We start from the raw sequence: 19,142 nt of genomic DNA, 5'->3' as shown, positions 1-19,142 counted from the left end.
TGTGTAGTGTGTGTGTGTGGTGTGTGTGTGTGTGGTGTGTGTGTGTGTGGTGTGTGTGTGTGGTATGTGTGTGTGGTATGTGTGTGTGTTGTGTGTATGTGGTGTGTGTGTGTGGTGTGTGTATGTGTTGTGTGTGTGTGGTGTGTGTGTGTGGCATGTGTATGTGTGGCATGCGTGTGTGGCATGTTTATGTGTGGTGTGTGTGTGGTGTGTGTGTCTGGTGTGTGTGTGGTGTGTGTATGTGTGGTGTGTGTGTGGTGTGTGTATGTGTGGTGTGTGTGTGGCGTGTGTGTGTGGTGTGTATGTGTGGCGTGTGTGTGTGGCGTGTGTGTGGCATGTGTTATGTGTGGTGTGTGTGGGTGTGTGGTGTGTGTGTGGTGTATGTGGTGTGGTGTGTGTGTGTGGTGTGTGTATGTGTGGTGTGTGTATGTGTGGCGTGTGTGTGTGTTCTGTGTGTGTGTGTGGTGTGTGTGTGTGGTGTGTGTATGTGTGGTATGTGTGTGTGGTGTGTGTGTGTGGTGTATGGTGTGTGTGTGGTATGTGTGTGTGTGGTGTATGTGTTGTGTATGTGGTGTGGTTGTGTGCATGTTATGTGTGTGTGCATGCATACGTGGTGTGATTGTGTGTGGTATGTGTGTTTGTGTATATGTGTGTGGCGTGTGTGTGTGGTATGTATGTGGTGTGTTTGTGTGTATGTGTATGATGTATGTGTGTGGTGTGTGTGTGTGTGAAGGGAGAATAAAAATCATTCCATAAAATGTGAATCCTGTCACAAACAACAGAAATTGGTGTTTAACCTGAGAAAATCTGAAAGCACCAGGAAGACTCCAGGATGCCTCTGTTGCCACTTTCCAGTGTGAGAATGCACTGTGACCAAAAAAGACAAAGCCGAGACCGAGCGGAGCAGTAGCCTTGCTTCCAACTTTCTGTTAACTGTATTCCCACTAGGAAATACATGGTTAGGAGAGGGACTAGCTTTGTTAAAATTCCAGTTCCCCCTTTCTAGAGACAAAACTAAGCTCACTTGGCTTCAATTTCCTCATTTGTAAATTATAAATAAACTATTATAATAATAGTAGTTAGGTCTGAGAATGTTGTGAGGATTGGAGCGTTTCTTAGCACAGTGTTCAGCTCATATGAAGTGCTGTGATCTAGCTAGTAGGATTCTTTTTCCTCCTTCTCATTCTGTAAGGGGTGGGAGCCCAGAGAGCCTATGGCATCAGGCCCTAGTCTGGGTGTGGCTCCCTGCCTCCTGGTCTTCCCGGCCCAGCCGGAGACAAACTTGTGTCCAGCCCCCGCTCAGGATCTGACATTATCTCCCCAGAAGACTTGATTCCATCCTAGTGGTGTTCTTTTGCTTGGACCTTGCCTATGGCACCATACTTCTCAGAGCCCCAGTCTCCTCTTCTCGAAAATTGGGGGCACTATCTAATTTTATAGGGTCTTAAACTTTGGATACTATTAATTTAAATCATATTTGTTTTAAGACAAACTTGAATTACCAGGTGCAAACCATTAGGGAGAGGCCAAATGTTCGAGCTAGATGAACCATCTGGAAACATCTTCTCTGACTTTGTGTCTTTGGAAAAAATGCCTGTGCTTGGACTCCGACCCACCTGAGATTCTCATTTCATGTCAGGGATTTATTTGGCCTGGATGGAGCCAAGCCAGCGATACTTTCTGCAAGCTCTCTGAGGGCCCACAAGGTTGAGAAGCACTTAGCATGCCCAAGGTCAGACCCTTAGTGCTGGGAGCAGGTCTAGCACTCCCGCCTTCAGCTCTCCTCGCTGCACACTGACCCCAAGTTTTGGTTTAAAAGAGGTTTCTGAATACTCTTTTCTGTGATTTTTACCCTTTCTCTTAAAAGTGAGGTATTAAGCAAACACAATATTCAGTACTTCTGTTAGGTGGTTTCCATTTAATGAAGGCTTCATTCCGTGTCTTTCTACCTTAACCATATGCTTGTTTTCTTACAGTGATGTGTTTAGCAACCCCCTTTTATTCCCAGATGCTTTCTTTTCTCACTGACTTCAAAGCCACCTCTAAAATGTAATTGCATTGCTGAGTTCCTCCCTGACATCGTCAACCTTGATCAAATACTTCGTTCTTCACTGTTTGTTCTTTTCGGTCGGTATTAGATTCTTCCCAGCCACAGCTTGTGTGTTGATGTGATTGTAAAGTGACCAGTATTCCCAGGAAGTATTAGAGGAGAATAAGATCAAGTGCCTTTTTTTCCTCTTTAATTTGTGTGCACAGTTGTTTCCTGCTGTTTAGGGGTCATTCAGACTCCTATCCTACACGAAAATGTAATTGGAATTATGTTACTTGTTTTCATTACCTGTGGCCATTAAATTGTTTAAAGTCTTAAAACATTGATGTTCTTAAGTACAGAAATGTGTTGTTAAAATTAATCATGGAATTTAATATGTATTTAGTTCCCCTTGTCGAATTTAGTAGGATGATAGAATGAAATATCAGCTTAATAGAATTAACTAACCCAAAACAATTTACACTATTCTGTGGTTTGTTTTTTTTTTCATATTCAGGAATCCTTGTGATATTCTTCCTCAGCACCCACAACCCCTGTTTGTTGAAGACTTTGGCCAAAACTGCTCTCAGCTATTGGCATCATTCTGAGAAAAGGACAGCTTTCAAACATCAGGGAAACTTTCAGGAGACTTTTGGCCCCAGTGGATCTTTTGAAGGTGAGAGCAAATCAGTTCTCTCTTTGTCTTTAGAAATCTAAATTAGCTGTTCTGTGTTCTAAAATCTACTTCTTGGAAAAGAGTGAATAAGGGAATAGATAATTGAAAATTCTCTACAAAGAATTGAGAGTTTTTCTTTTTCAGGAGAATTTTTTAGTAGTTACGAAGGAATTCAAGTGGCTATTTTGATGTAACAGGAATTTATTTGAAGTTGTAGCTCTGATCTAAGAAGACTTATTTGAACACAAACATACATGTACACGCGTGCGTGCACGCACCTTGAAAAAAATCAATAACAGTTCTCTCCTCAGAGGAATTTCTTATGTATTTAGGGTTTCTGAGAGCCTTCATATTTGCCTTACCCTGCCTTTTAGAATTTTTGAAGGATAAAACAAAACAATATATATGAAAGCACTTTGTAAACCATGAAGTATTATTTGCGTAAGTAAGAGAAACAATTACTATTTCCAAATATTTATAATCCTCCAAAATACTCTTATACCCTCCAATCTGTTTTTCTTTATAGTTTGATTCACTTTTATTTTGATTTTTGTAAACTTTGCTAGGATCTCAAGAAGCAAAACTGGTAAGTCCTTACCTTCAAGGAGTATCTGTCAAATGCAAGAGACAGACACATAAGTAGATATGACCAACTCCAATATGATGAAAATGTATTGAGAGTGCGTTAAGGAATGAAAAAGACATTGAATGCAGCCTGGGGCCAGAGATTGTGTGTGTAAAAGTAGGCTTCTTGGAGGAGGTGACCCCTGAAACGGCCCTTGAAAGATGACTAGGAGTTGGCCTGGTGGAGTGGAGGAGGGTATTGCCAGCAGGAGCAGTGGGAGAGGGGTGTGAAACCTGCATGCAGAAATAATAAGTTGTTCAGGGTTGTTGAACCACAGGTATGAAGGGCGTGTGTGTGTGTGTGTGTGTGTGTGTCTAAGCATTGAGGAGTTTTAAGATGTAGTCAATGGTATTTTAGGTATGTTACCTCGGAGAGAGTATAGAGAAACAGCTGGAGGTGAGCAAGATTAAGGGAAGATTTGTTTTGCACTGTTTTGCACTGAAGAGATGAGAGGGATGAAATTAGAGAAGAAGCAGTGAGGAATAGAGGAAGAGAGCTTTGAAAGAGCTACACTATGCTGGATTTGGCAATGGTTTGGGCATTGGAAGTGAGAAAATGTTAGGACCTGGGATTCTCAGGTTTCTGACTCCGGTGACATAAAAGGAGACTAGGGGGGAAGCAGACCTGTCTTGGGGAGGAAAGGACTTTGAAGTATACATGAGACATCTAGGTAGAAATGTCCACTGGGCAGCTGGGAGTGTAAGCGGGGAGGTTAGGGGAAGGTTCCAGGCTAGAAACATTAATTTGGGAGTTATAGGCAATAGTTAAAAATCTTGTTTGAAATATAACTTTGATTTTGTACTTAAGCTTTCAAAATAAGTCAGCCAGAAAAAAGACAAAAATCATATGATTTATATGTGGAATTTAAACACAAAACAAATGAACAAACACACACACACACACACACACACACAAAAACCCAGAAAGAGGCTCACAGATATAGAGAACAAATTGGTGGTTGCCAGATGGGGGGATGTGGGGAGATGGGTGAAATAGGGGAAGGGGATTAAGAGGTACAAACTTCCAGTTATGAAATAAATAGGAGCACCTGGATGGCTCAGTCGTTTGAGTGTCCGACTCTTGGTTTCTGCTCAGGTCATGGTCTCAGGGTTGTGACATTGAGCCCAATGTGGGACTCTGCGCTGGGCGTGGAGTCTGCTTGGGATTCTCTCTCCCTCTGCCCCTTCCCCCCACACCCCTCTCCCGCTCTCTCCCTCCTTTTTTAAAAATAAATAAAATAAAATAAAATAAAATACATAGGTCATGGGGATGAAAAGGTATAACATAGGGAATACAGTCAATGATATTGTAATAATGTTGTTTGGTGAGAGATGGTGACTACACCTGTTGTTCTGAGCATTTCATACTGTATGTAACTGTTGAATCACTATATTGCACGCCTGAAACTAGTGTAATATGTCAACCATACTTCAATAAAAAAATTATTCGTTCATACACTTAAAACACAACTCACTGCATTCTCAATTTCCATTTCTTTTTTTTTTTTAAAGATTTTATTTATTTATTCATGAGAGATCGAGAGAGAGAGGCAGAGGGAGAAGCAGGCTCCCTGCGGAGCAGGGAGCCCGATGCGGGACTCGATCCCAGGACCCTGGGATCATGACCTGAGCTGAAGGCAGACGCTTAACCGACTGAGCCACCCAGGTGTCCCTCAATTTCCATTTCATTTTGACATGACCTATCATTTCATTCATATCTGTATTTGTTGTTCTTATTTTCTTAGTCTAATAAATTAGGGAGTCCCTGAGTGGCTCAGTTGGTTGAGCCCTCTGACTCTTGGTTTTGGCTCAGGTCATGATCTCAGGGTCCTGGGATCGAGCCCTGTGTTGGGCTTTACACTCAACAGGGAGTCTGCTTGAGATTCTCCCTCTCCCTCTCCCTCTGCTCCTCCCCAACCATGCTCATGCACCATGAGCGTGCATGCTCTCTCTCTCAATAAATAAATAAATAAGGATCTTTTCCTAGGGACAAATGTGGGGACTTTTTTAGTTTGATGAAAGGAAGTTTAAGTCAGTCTTTAAAAAAACAATGAAAACCCTAAGATTTCGGACGTATAAGCCTGTGCCATTCTTCATTTGAATTCACAGTATTTACAGAAATTATGTAAGGAACATGCTTTGTTTTTCAAAGGGTAATTCTTTTTCTGTTTATCTCCTGGTTTCTTACCTAGTCATCATTTTCATTGCTCTGCCCAGGATATGAGCGTTGCCCACAGGAGATCGAACAGGATTTTTCCTGCATTCTCCAGGGTGTGTCAGGGTCCCTCCTTTGGGTTTTTCCAGCATCACTCAGCACGTCATGAAAGGAGCTGTTATAACAGAGGCTTCACTGTTTCAGAGCAGTCTACCCCACTTAGACATTACTCAGAGCCTTCTCTGAGGGAATGTCATGGGTAAAAATTTTAAATTCAAATAATACGGACAATCGTACTATTTTGAGTGAATTTTATTTGATTACTATGGCCTTAATTAGCTTACTGACTTTTTTTCCTTAAGACCTGTTGGAAAATCACAAAATGCTCCCTTTTTACTCTTTCTAGTCCATTTCTCTACCATCTTTCCAGAAACTTTACAGATCCACTAATCTATCACTTTCACTTTTACACAAAAGAATATTAATTTGAAGCAAAATTAAGTAACTGACCTAATGCTAACAGCTGGAGTCAGAGCCCTGGTCTGTTGAAACTCAGGCTGCCCCTTCCACCTACTCATTTTCTTTTATTCCACATTTTTAGAGCACTGTGGGGTTACCTAATATGTCTTAAAGTAATAAGAAATTGAATTAAGTCAATCCGTTCATACTGATGGCATTTGCCTTGGCCAGTTGCTCTCCATTCAACAAGCAGATTTTGCTTTCTTATTTTAGGCCCTGATGAACGTTTTATGTTTAATTTTGGTAATTTTAAACTTTTTTAACGTGGCTTTTGTTTTTGTTTTCTCTAAGCTGGTTCCACTATTGAAATGAAGGATCAGTAGAGAATCAAAACCACCCATGTTTCAGGTCTAGTTAAAAAAGGACCATCATCTCAACATCCGTCATCCAGCCAATTTTTCCCTACTAGGTACTCTCATTTTTTTTTTTTTTTAAGATTTTATTTATTTATTTGAGAGAGAGAGAGCACACAAGAGCAGGGAGGAGGGAGAAGCAGACTCTCCGCTGAGCAGGGACCCTGGGATCATGACCTGAGCTGAAGGCAGACACTTAACTGACTGAGCCACCCAGGTGCCTCCCTACTAGGTACCTTCAGTAATAATGTATTAGGCACATTCACACACAGTTCAAGTACTGGCTGAACAACCCAGTTTCCAGTTTCATTTCCCCCCTTTTTTTTTTTTTTTAAAGATTTTATTTATTTGAGAGAGAGAGAATGAGAGAGAGCAAGCACATGAGAGGGGGGAGGGTCAGAGGGAGAAGTAGACTCCCTGCCGAGCAGGGAGCCCGATGCAGGACTCGATCCAGGGACTCCAGGATCATGACCTGAGCCGAAGGCAGTCGCTTAACCAACTGAGCCACACAGGCGCCCTCATTTCCCCTTTTTAAATAAAATACAACTTTCACACATTAAAAAAAAGGACACTCATTAATTATTTTAAAACCAACTCTTTTAAGCCCAAAGTATTTCTGATTTAGTCAAATACATTGCAATACCCAGTGGATTTTATGTATAGAAAATGAATTTATGGAAATGCTGAGTCGGTGTAGCTTAGATTGATGGCACGTGCTTGCAAGTTGTAGGTGGTCTCAAGGACAATGAACTGTTCTCTGAAATTCACAGAGTGGTCAGTCATTGCTGTGAAAGCAGTGGGCCGTAAGTCGTCAGAGTGCGTGTATAGAACATGATTCACTTATCCCGAAAGCTGCCAGTAACAAAAGGAGTTTACACTCGTTGATGTGCAGAGCCCAAGAAATAGGTCTTCCTGTTTTGGTCTCTCTCTTTTTTCGCCCTGTGCCTGTCTCTGCATCTCTTTTTCTGTCTCACTCATGTTCTGTGCGTCAGAGACACAAACTAACATGTCTCCAAAGGTGCAGCCCTTGGCAGTTTGTGTTTATGGAGCTGGCAGTAGAAATGGTATATCATGGATATGGGAAGCAGGTGAACCACCCTTCATTTGGTAGATGGGGGGCCGGTATAGGGAGACATCGATAGGCTCGCCCTGGGCATAGCTTGGCTACATTGGCAGCACAACAGCATGAATAAGGACGGACAGACAAAGAGCACAGGATGGTAGGATGGCTAGGAAAGGGCACGCCAACCTTTCTCCACTGTAGTTTGGCTCTGTCATAGGGTCTTCTTCTGAACTATCTTACTGTGGGCAGGGTGTGGAATGCAACAGTGTTTAGCATGCAAACAGAGCACTGCATAGAGTATGTTAGCTGTGTGGTTGCCACGTAAACGTTATTTAAAGTTTGGGGGCACCTGAGCGGGTTAGTCGGTTAAGCGCCCGACTCTTGATTTCGGCTCAGGTCATGATCTCAGGGTAATGAGATCGAGCCCTGCGTGGAGCTCCGTGCTAGGTCTGGAGCCTGCTTAAGATTCTCTTTCTCCCTCTCTCTCAGTCCCTCCCCTTCCCCCCTCCCCTGCTGGTACACACTCTCTCTCAAAATAAATTAAATAAATAAAAGTATTTAGAGTTTGAATTCGTATCCAAGTATTGAAGCCCTCCTTCCACCCTGTGGTTTGAACACAGAATCCTGCTGGACGAGGACTGTTGGGAACCACTGCTATCAGAAAGTGGAAACCATAGGTGAGTTGCCATGGTGAGACTTGAACGGGCAGTCTTCCAAGAGGCTCAAATCATATTTAACAGTAAAATGTGTTACCCTACACCTTTCCGTAGTGTGGGATTTTAAAAAGAAAGGGGAGAGGAAATGCTGAGCCACCAACTTTTGATACAAATTCAGTCCCACTATAGAGGTCATAGACTACATCAGCAATTTGTGGGCCATTTTGGCGGAGGACAATGACGATGGATTTCTAATCAGATAACGTTGCTGCATTTGAATTTTCACTCTTCACTACCTTTTGTTGTTTGCATATTTGGGAAATTATTCTTGATTCAGGTTTGTTATTAACTTTTTGAACTCCAGCTTCTGTGCTGATATCTTACCGCTCATGTTACAATGAGCACAGTGACTGGAGAATTTATTTTTGCAGTCATTAATAGAATAGCAAGGCAGCATAATATGAATTAATGACTCTTCACATTTTCCCATCATATAAGCTGGATTCATTATCCCCTGGGATCTATTTCAAATTCATGCCCCGATAAGCCATTCTCGCTCATTGTTGGCTTTCTAGCTTTTTAAAAGCTTCTGCGTAATGGATACATAGATAACAATAAATGATAAATACTTTCGATTTTAAACTTTAAAAACATTTCTGATCTCATTATAAAATGGAAAATGAAACACAACTTCCACTTCATGATCAATAGCCAAAGTATTTGGGCTGTTTCTTTGTTTTTTAAGCAAGAACCATCCTCAGGCAATTATGTCTTTTTTTTTTTTTAAAGATTTTATTTATTTATTTGACAGAGGGAGACACAGCGAGAGAGGGAACACAAGCAGGGGGAGTGGGGGAGGGAGAAGCAGGCTTCCCGTGGAGCAGGGAGCCCAATGCAGGGCTCGATCCCAGGACCCTGGGACCGTGACCTGAGCCGAAGGCAGACGCTTAACGACTGAGGCACCCAGGCGCCTGGCAATTATGTCTTTTTAATGCCATTTAGAAAATAAAATCTGTGAGGAAAGATTGAGGATAAAAAAATTATTGAAGGTGCAGAACTACGGACAGGGTTTTTTCATTCCTTATATCATCTTTCACTTGGAGGACATGTATATTTTCATCAACCAGGACTGTTCAAACACAGTGACATCCACTTGGGTAATAATTATGTTACCGGTATTTCAAATTATTTTCTGTCCTTTCTGCTTCCCCTCTTTGCTATCAAAGTTTTCATGTTTTATTTAGACTCACCATTTTAGTGTGTGTGTATCACATGGAGAAAGTGTCACAGCAAAGGGACAGAGTCCCAGAAATAGAGATAGATTCCTCATTCCCTACACATGAGCTAAAGCAGTATTTGTGGTCCTTTATCCCCACTCAATCTTACTTATTTCTTTGGCATTAAAGCTATGTGATTTCTATTACTTACAAACCTGTAAATAGGTACACAGACCGGTATCCGAAGTTGGCGATCGGAACACACTCACAGTAGTTGAGCTGTGATGTGCCACCCAAGTGCCCTGCCCTCTCTAGGACTGAGACACTCTTTCCCCAGCTTCTGGGGGTGTTGACAGCTGAGAGCTCAAGGCTGGGTCCCTCCTTGCTGGTTGTCCTTAGGCCTCGGCTACAGAGAGTTGCCTCCTTCAAGGTTATACCACCTGACCTGGGGCAGCATTGTACATTCAATGACTGGTCAGTTTGGGGACACAAAGACCCTTGCCCCAATTCAGGACAACTCTGTAGGACTGGTAGGGTCGGCTGGGGCTTTTGTTGTGACTGTCCCACAGCCCAGTTTCTCCTACTGCCTTGTCCTGCTTTGTTCAGGCCCAAGAGCCCTCCCCCATAAAATCCCTGTGTGGCAATCCCCATCTCAGAGTCTAGCTCTAGGGAAGCCTGATCTATAGCAGCCATCCATGGTCCATGTCATGCATGTGTTTGCGTGAGTCTGTGATTATGTATCTTTATAGCACTGTGAGAAGGTCATAGCTCTGGAATCAGAATCAAGATCTCTGACAATCTAGCCCAGGCCCTTCCTGTGAAAAATGGGGATGACAACACCTACCTCTTAGAGTCATTGCCAGGATTTGGCAGCAAAGTATTCAGTGCTTGGATACAGGCAACGTTCATTAAATTATACCTTCATTGTAATTACCGGCAATTTCTGACCAATTGGTTATAATACAGAATGCATTTTTAATGTCATTTTTATTACAACATTTGCTTTGGTAGAGAATGGAGGTTAATAAAAGATGCATCACCTGCAAATTGAAATCGTTCTTCCACATGGTTAGTCCCCTTTTATAAAGTGTATGGAGAAATTGGGCCAGGTTCCAAAGGGAACCTAAAGTCATTAAAGAGATGGAAAGAAAATTCTATGAGTAAAAGTGAAAAATCTGGAATTGTTTAAGATTGGGGGATTCAGGTGTATGTAACTCCCTTCTATCTTCAAGTAAATGGAGATCTTTTGAGGAGAGATATTGGACGTGTTTTGTCCATGTTCACAGAAGACAGAACAAGAGAAAATGGACATAAATTAAAGGAGGAAGATAGTTGGATTTGTATCAAGGGAATTCCTCTGCTCTTGGACAATAAGACATGAAAAGGAGCTTGTGGAATATACAGTTAAAAAAATCTTCGGGGCGCCTGGGTGGCTCGGTCGTTGGGCGTCTGCCTTCGGCTCAGGTCATGGTCCCGGGGTCCTGGGATCGAGCCCCGCATCGGGCTCCCTGCTCCGCGGGAGGCCTGCTTCTCCCTCTCCCACTCCCCCTGCTTGTGTTCCCTCTCTCGCTGTGTCTCTCTCTGTCAAATAAATAAAATCTTTAAAAAAAAAAAAAAAAAAAATCTTCAAAGCAAGGAAAAACAGCATTCAGTCTTGAATCCCTGAAATGCTCCCCAGAGCATTTATGGAGAACTCTGAACTCTGTGATTCTGTGATTTCAGATTTCAGAAATGATCTTTCCAGAAACTCAAACATGTATGCTCTGTTTTGCAAATGGAAGAAGATCACGACTATTTATCCACATTTGTTTTCTTTATAACTAAAATCTCTTGTAGTATCTTTGAAAATGCCCATAGAGATCTCCTATGTGGCTTTGTGATAATAAATCTTTTTCATTGAATAGGTGTCTTTCCATATGTTTTAAAATCTTTTATCTCCCTCTTCCTGTGCCTACCGCTCTGCCTACCTGTAAAATTAAATCAAAGTCTACGGTCCTTTGTACCCAATGTAAGTTCTTTTGAAACTCAGATCTTGGGAGGACATTGTTAAAATATTCCTGAGTGTGAAATCGCTACAAAGGGCTTTTAGACAACAACAGGAAGTCTGGAGCTTTGGAGAACAAGTTTTGCAATCAATTAATTGCTCAGAGATAAGATTAAAGAGTGGATATGGGACTAAATGCTCTTTGAAGACCTCAGTGTCAGAAGATAAGGGGAAGGCACTAAGAAGTTTCTAAATGACTCCTAAGTATATTGGATTTTGCATTTTCTCCTTGGCATATCTTGTCAATACAAATCAGCCGAGACAAGATGATGGAGATGAAAGAGCCTTTTTTGGATTGGCAGCCAGAACGTCTGGCTCTGGTTCAGCCTCAGCCACCAGATAAACTGTTCTTCTCTCATGGAACTATGTCTACCTAGGTTTCCTTTGGATTTCCAGTTCCAGCATCCTATCTTAGATGCTTATCACACTATAGTACCTTCACCAGACCTGAGAGCTTGTCCCCAGGGCCCCATCGCCTCCTGACCTAAAGCAGTTCTGCTTTCATTCTTTTTAATTTTGTAATTTTTAAAAAACATATATAGGCAGATAGAGATTTCATTTCACTTTTCGCTCGATTAAATAGACCCACTGCTAGAAAACTGAATTTTAAAGGTATTCTTACTGATTTCCGTGTCTTCAATATTCTCTCTGATAGAGCTCATTAAAATACCAAATTTCACTCCTTCTCTTACTGCTAAGCTAAAACTCTTCAGATGACTCTGTGTCATGAGGAAAAAGTGCACAGTCCTTACCCGGCTATTCCAGGCCACTGTCCCTCCTGCATCTGTTGATGAGGCCTTAATGTTCTAACACATGAGAATCTAACACAATCTAACACAATGAGAATAGAGTGTTTGGCGCTGCCTGCCGGCTGGAATGACTCATCCAATTGAGTTCCCTCTCTGATTTTGCTTAGCATTGTCCCTGCCCTGCTCTAAGCTACCTTAAGCCATTCTCTTCCTTTTGAGCATACCTCAAAACACACGCTCTCTCTCCACAAAGCCTTTCTTGGTTGTTCTAGCCCCTACCAATCTGGTCCATCTCTGAAATCCTCTCGTGCATTTGGGCATTTATACTAGTCTGCATTTCGTTTTACCCAGTTGACTGTGGTGTTATGTAGAACTGCGTGTGCAGCCATGCCCCTGGGGCATCAGAGAGTATGACAGTGGTCACAGTGACCACCACCCACCTGGGGAAATACATGTGTCTGAATCGTCCCAAATTGTTTGCACTTTGGGTCCTTCAGTCATTTATGCTTCATGATCCTTTTAATAATGGTGATAATGCTGCCATTCTTTGTTCTTTGCAATTTACAAAGCACTTTGCATGTTGTTAGTTCTAGCCTCACGATGACCCATGCGGTAACTAGGGCAAGCGAGTGTCTGTCAAATGAGAAAACTGCGCTTGGTGGGGGGCACCTGGGTGGCTCAGTCGGTTAAGCGTCTGACTCTTGATTTGGACTCAGGTCATGATCTTGGGGTCCTGGGATCGAGCCTTGCATCGACGAGCTCCCCACTGGGGGGGATCTTCTTAAGGATTCTCTCTCCTTCTCTCTCCACCCCTCCCCCTGCTCATGTACCCTCTCTCTTTCTCTCTCTCAAATAAATCAATCTTAAAAAAGAAAAGAAAGAAAAGGAAACCGCTTGGGGATATGCCTCCAAATCTTAATGTGAAACCCACAAGAGGTGCTAAAACTCTGATCTTCGGGCTTCTATTTTAGTGTTGTACATGCATGTTACTAAAAGCATGGGCTACAGACAAGCAGCAAGGGCATCACCTGGGAGCTTGTTAAAAATGCAGAAGTTCAGGCCCCATCCCAGACCTGCTCAGTCAGAATCTGCATTTTAACAAGATGCCTAGGGATTCATGTACTTTAAAGGTGAAGTACTGTAATTTAAGGACAATTTCAGCCCCTGTGGTAATAACATGAAAGGGATTTATTACTATTCCTATTGTTGCTGTCAAATCTCCCTTCCCTTTGAAGAGGTCTCTAGCAGATCTGATAGATTTTTAGTGACTTTCAGGTTTTTAAAAGTTTCATGCACTCTAGTCTGCTTTTAAAGCTTCAGACTCATATGGAAATGAAAGCTTGCTTTTCCCCCAGCCCAGCTGTGCCCTTCAACAATTTTTTTTCCTGTTTGTCAACCTGCTCTTAAGCCAAATGTACCCCTTCTAAGCTCTGACTCTTACTGGCATACCAGGGAGTAAGAACTTTCGTTGCCCCACTCAGCTGTCACTGAAACTCAGAAGTGAAAAGCAAGCACACATACCCAACATAAAATAACTAAGAAATTGCAGCCTTTATCATCATATTTCACCAGGTTATTGGCCCCAAGAAGGACATACAGTTGTCTTTGGCAAAAATGGGAGTTGATGGAGTATGAGACTGTATTTCATTAAAAAGGAGCATTTTTCAACCTCTTGTTCTTAATTTTTATTGAAATTTCTCCATCTTCTTTAGCTAGAAAGCCAAGAGTTAGAGCTATTCACCATGAGCCAAATGACTGCCCTTGTTGGAGATGGAACGCCATGAAGGTCCCTGGATTGTGTTCATTAGAATTCTTGGGATTGTGCATCATCCAGTCCCAGCTCTATATTCTATTGGACTTGCACTGCTTGTCTTCATCCCTGCAATCAGAGTTTCGTTTGGACTTTCCTGCTGCCTCCTCCAGGTCTTGTTTGTTTTCACTTTAATGTGACAAGAAAAGGCAGCTTTTGTCTTTATTTCTGGTTAGCAGACTTCGTAAATATTCATTAGCAGGTTCCCCTTCCAGCTACTATTTTGTAATTTGTTATTTTTAAATGAAATCTAAAGTGAAAAATAACTCCCAATTCTCATTTTAATACATTCGAGTTGTTAATCTTGATTTGGGAGGTCATGAGCCAGACAGGAGTGACCTTTGAAGGCTGTTTTCTTAGGCTACATGGTTCTAAGAAGGCACAGGGTGTGTGGGTGTGTGTGCGTGTGTGTGTATGGTGTGGTGTGTGTATGTTGTGTGTGTGGTGTGATGTATGTGGTGTGTATGTGTGTGGTGTATGCATGTGGTGTGGTGTGTGCATGTAGTGTGTGGTGTGTGTGTGGTAAGTGTGTGGTGTGATGTGGTAAGTGTGTGGTGTGATGTGGTACAGTGTGGTGTGATGTGTGTGTATGTGTGGTGTGGTATGGGTGTGGAGTGGGTGTGGTGTGTGTGGTGTGATGTGATGTGTGTGGTGTGTGTGTGTGATGTGATGTGGTATGTGTATGTGTGGTGTGGTATGGGTGTGGAGTGTGTGTGGTGTGGTGTGTGTGTGGAGTGGATGTGGTATGTATGTGTGTGGTGTGGTATGTTGTGTGTGGTGTGATGTGTGTGTGGTGTGGTGTGTGTGTGTGGTGTGGTATGTTGTGTGTGGTCTGTTGTGTGTGTGTGATGTGGTGGTGTGTGGGGTGTGTGTGGTGTGGTGTGGATGTGGTATGTATGTGTATGGTGTGTGTGGTGTGTGTGGTGTGTGTGTGTGGTCTGTTGTGTGTGGTGTGATGTGGTGTGTGTGGTGTGTGTGTGGTGTGGTATGGTGGTGTGTGGTGTGTGTGTGTGTGTGTGTGGTGCGGTTTGTTGTGTGTGGTCTGTTGTGTGTGTGTGATGTGGTGGTGTGTGTGGTGTGTGTGTGTGTGTGTGGTGTGGCGCGGCTGGGGGTGAGTAAATGGGACCGAGGCGGAAGGACTGTTCCCAGAGCATCTATGTGCAGGTGTTGTTCTGTCCCTTTCGAGAACAGCCAGGATCCAAAGCTTCGGGAGAGACGTTGCGATCCGCGGCAGTGCGCCAAGCTGCTAAGTGAAGGAGCCGTCCTGGGAGCTGTTGGCCAAAAGCGGGTGTTCCACAGTGCTCTCTGGTTGTTCAGTGGACACTGATGCCGTGTGCAGTTGGAATAATGACCTTTGGAACATCGAGGCGGTTTTCGTTTGGCTGTATGAAGTTGTTAAAAATGTTAGAAAGCCGGGCGGGCGTGCGGAGCCTGCCGCCCCCGGACCTGCGGCTGGGCGCTCGCGCTTACGCGCCCGGGGCTTGACTCGGTGCTTCTCCACCGGCGAAAGCCACCGGCCTCTGCGGTTCTCCGCTCTCGGCCTGTGGAGGGTCCGCCCGCCTTCCCAAGGCCCGGGCGCGGGTACGGAGTGAGTACGTCACGGGAATACGAGGCCCGGCAAAGGCCGGGCGGTGATACCGTAGTCCCGGCGTGCCGGGACACACGCAGCCACGCTGTGGTGGAGGTAAGCGGCGCGTGCAGAGTTGTCAGATCACAGGGTTGCGCGCCTGTGTGCCGCTGCGTCACAGGTGTGCCGGCGATACGCAAAAACAAAAAAAGATAGATTCGAAAAACCAAAAACTGCTTCGCAGAAATGCGTTATTCCCCCCTCCCCTGGAAAACAGAACAGATGCAACGCCTAAAGTGCCCCTGTGGGTTCGGCACCACACAGCGTCTTCCCCGCGGCGCCCCACAGCCTGCCCTGCTTTCCTGAATGCCAGCGGGAAACTGGCACTGCTGTCCGACTGTTTTTCTCAACTTGCTAGTCAGGCAGCTAATCTCTTTGTATTGTGAGTCTGTTTCTTGATGGTTGCATAAAATTCCCTCTGTGTCTCTCCTTATTCAGCTGGGCGGCTGTGCACAAAGGCCCCCCCACCCCCACAGGTACCCTTCTGCCTTGTGCTGCTGGAATTGCCCTGAAGCCACAGAAATTGGCTGAGGTGTGTGTCAAGACCAGCCCCAAGCAACTCCTCACCAGACTTAAAAATGTTTGCTGAGATTTAAAACACTATTTGCCTTTGGATACAAAATGAAGGCCCTTTTTTGGAACCAGTAATACTCAGGGTTATCTGTTATCTGCCAGGGAAGATGTAATTAGGCTGACTATGCAATTTACCACGTGATTTAGGGTATGTGTTTTATTTTTTAAAAGCCAAAGGCAGGAGTCTGTTTAAATAATGTTGACTTTTTCCCCCATTGAGTAAAAATAAATATTCACTGCAGATAATTTTAAAAAATGAAGAAAAAATTTACACAGGTAAAATGATTATTAACTTTTTGATACATATTTCTTATTACACTCACATACCTATATACACACAACATATTTAGCTTTTTGCAAAACATTTTTAATGGCATTAGCCCTTGAAGCATTAATGCCAAGTATTTTTCTCTTTTTCATTTCTTTTTATTTTTAGAATGGAATATTACATAGATACAAAAAAGAGAATATGGAAACAAAGTGCCGAGATTCTGCTCTTGGCTCTACCATTTGCCAGCCTGGAACCTTGGGAAAGTTACTTAATTGTCTGTGCCTCAGTTTCCCCATATGTACAAGGGGGGGTAAAACAGTACTTCTGTCATTCACAGAGTCATTATTAGAATTAAACAGTAAATTGCTAGCTATTAATATTTTTAAAAATGAATATAACGTGTATGTAAGGTGAAAAGATTAGAAATGAACACAACTAGCATAGGAAGTCTAACATTATTATATGCTTGTGTTATATTCTTTGATCACACCCCCTTGCCAAGAGATAAACATGACCCTAAATCATTGTTTAATTTTACATATTTTGAACCACATATAATTAATGTCATACTAATTTTTCACATTATGTTTATGAGATTTCTTCAAGGTGATTTTTTTTTCAATGCCAATAGTATATGTCACAATTTTTTATCCCTTTGGGCTGATTACAAGCAATGCTGCTATGAACCTTCTTATACGTGTCTCTTGATTCACACGTGCAATGTTTGTTTCTGTTGTTTTCTTTCGCTGTTTGTTTTTTTGAGGAGTCTAATTGCTGGGTAGCTGTGTATGTGCATCTTTGACTTTACCAGATAGTGGAGGATTGTTTTCCAAAACGGTTGTACTGGTATATATATATACCTAAACCAGGATGAGTAAAAGATGGAAAGTCTGTAGGCAGTTTAACTTTTGCTCTGTGTAGATGAGATGCCTTTTCTCTTGGATTGTTTTTAAGGTAGTCTCTTGTCATTGGAAATCTGTAGTTTTATTATAATATGTCTAGGTGGTATTTTTTATCATTTATCCTTCTTGGTATATACTGTGGTTCCTATGGCAATGAATTAATGTCCTCCATCAAATCTGGAAAAATCCCAGCCATTACTTCTTTGAACATGGCCTCACTTCTGTTCTTCCTCTTTGAGGTTCTAACTGCATTTCCTTAGCCCTTCTCATTTGATTTTCTATGACTTAACCTCTCTTTTGTATTTTTCTTCTGCTTTGTGCTAGAATATGGATCATTTGTTTAGCTCTATTTTCCTTTTTTTTTAAGCTCTATTTCCTTTTTAATAATGCTTTAGCTGTGGCTAATATAATGTTTATCATATATTGAGTGTTTAAAACATTTTTTAGTGATTTTATTTTTCATTTTCGAAAGTTTCATTTGCTATTTTGTAAATCTGCCTAGTCACTTTTATAATATATTTTTTGTGATTAAAAACCTGTTTTAATTGTGGTAAAATACAGATAATAAAAATGTACCATCTTAACCATCTTTAAGTGCACAGTTAAGTACATTCACATTGTTGGGCAGCCAATCTCAAGAGCGCTTTTCACCTTGCAAAATGGAAATTCTATCCCCATTAAACAATTCCATATCCCCCCACATCCCCCAGCCTCTGGCAACCACCATCCTATTTTCTGTCTCCATGAATTTGACTATTCTAGGGACCTCAGAGAAGTGGACTTGTACAGTATTTGTCTGTGACTGGCTTATTTCACTAAGCATAATGTCCTCAAGTCTCATCCATGTTGTAGCAGGTGTCAGCATTCCCTTCCTTTTTAAGGCAGAATAATATTCCATTGTGTGTTCCTTTGTGATTTTTATTACCATACTATTTTAAAAAAACATTTCAGATATAGTAATTTTTATTAGTATCTGATAATGATCACATTTGAAGTCCTTGAGCATTTACAGCTATTGTTCTGATTTTCCTTCATGGAAGCCTGCTCCCCTACATGCTGGTGGTATTATTTATGAGGCTGTAATAGAATGAACTTAATATCTGGGAATCCTGATGCTGATCTCAAGAAGGATTTTAATTTGTTTGTGTCAGGCCTCCAGGTCCTGCCAATCTGAAACCACAGTACCTTCCTGGCTTATTGTCAGAATTTCAGCGGCAGCGTCCTCAGGAAAGCCTGCCTTTCGTGCTTGTCAATTGGCACCATTCTGGTTTCAACTGACCACCCCCCCCCACCGCACCCCATTTCCTCCCTTCTTCTCTGTTCTTTTTCTGTGATGCTCCTTCCTTCTGTTTTCTTTTTTTTTTTTTTTTTTTGAGTTTGATGTCCTTTATTCAAAGGAAAACTACCCATGGATGATGGAAATACAGTGCCTCACAAACAGTGGAACACTGATCCCAAGGGGTTTCAGGTAAGAGTGAGTTTTATAGTGTTAGAAGGGGCAACATGGAAATGGGGAATGATTCGCTAGGGTGTGAGGAATTTTGTTATAAGACTGGCAGGTCCTGTTTTCTAGGGTAAAGTAGGCTAGCTAAAGCTGAGTTGGAGGATTGTGATTGGTGTCAGTTTTTCTGGAAAGGTGTTTCTCATAACTAACTTAGGTTTAAATCTGTGGCATGGGCCGGGCCACTGGGGCAGCCTCCATTTTGGGGGTCCCAATATACAAATTAATGTTATCACAGGTGAAGATATTTCAGCTCGGTCCTGAAGGATATTAGAAGTTCGCCAGAAATACGTAGGGAAGGGGCGGAGCAAGATGGCAGAGGAGTAGGAGACCTGGATTTCGTCTGGTCTCAGGAATTCAGCTGGATAGGGAT

At 42.4% G+C, this 19,142-nt stretch overlaps 1 protein-coding gene across 14 annotated transcripts in view; it reads left to right on the top strand.

Annotated features, from left to right (window-relative positions):
* Positions 1 to 19,142, top strand: part of NRCAM (neuronal cell adhesion molecule) — a 255,655-nt gene that overhangs the window by 47,821 nt on the left and 188,692 nt on the right. For 13 of the 14 annotated variants that reach the window (XM_081800731.1, XM_081800737.1, XM_081800739.1 and 10 more), the window contains exon 2: positions 2,547 to 2,705. The gene's annotated coding sequence lies outside the window, so the exon portion shown is untranslated. Of the gene's footprint in view, positions 1 to 2,546; positions 2,706 to 8,039; positions 8,097 to 19,142 lie in introns of all 14 variants that reach the window. The other variant, XM_081800727.1, reaches the window with a different exon arrangement.

The sequence above is a fragment of the Leptonychotes weddellii genome, chromosome 12, assembly GCF_054177405.1.
Source record: "Leptonychotes weddellii isolate Sample4059 chromosome 12, ASM5417740v2, whole genome shotgun sequence".
In the NCBI taxonomy this organism is placed as follows: Eukaryota; Metazoa; Chordata; class Mammalia; order Carnivora; family Phocidae; genus Leptonychotes; species Leptonychotes weddellii.
Note: the sequence above shows the minus strand (reverse complement) of the source record. Positions and strands in the feature narration are given on the sequence as shown.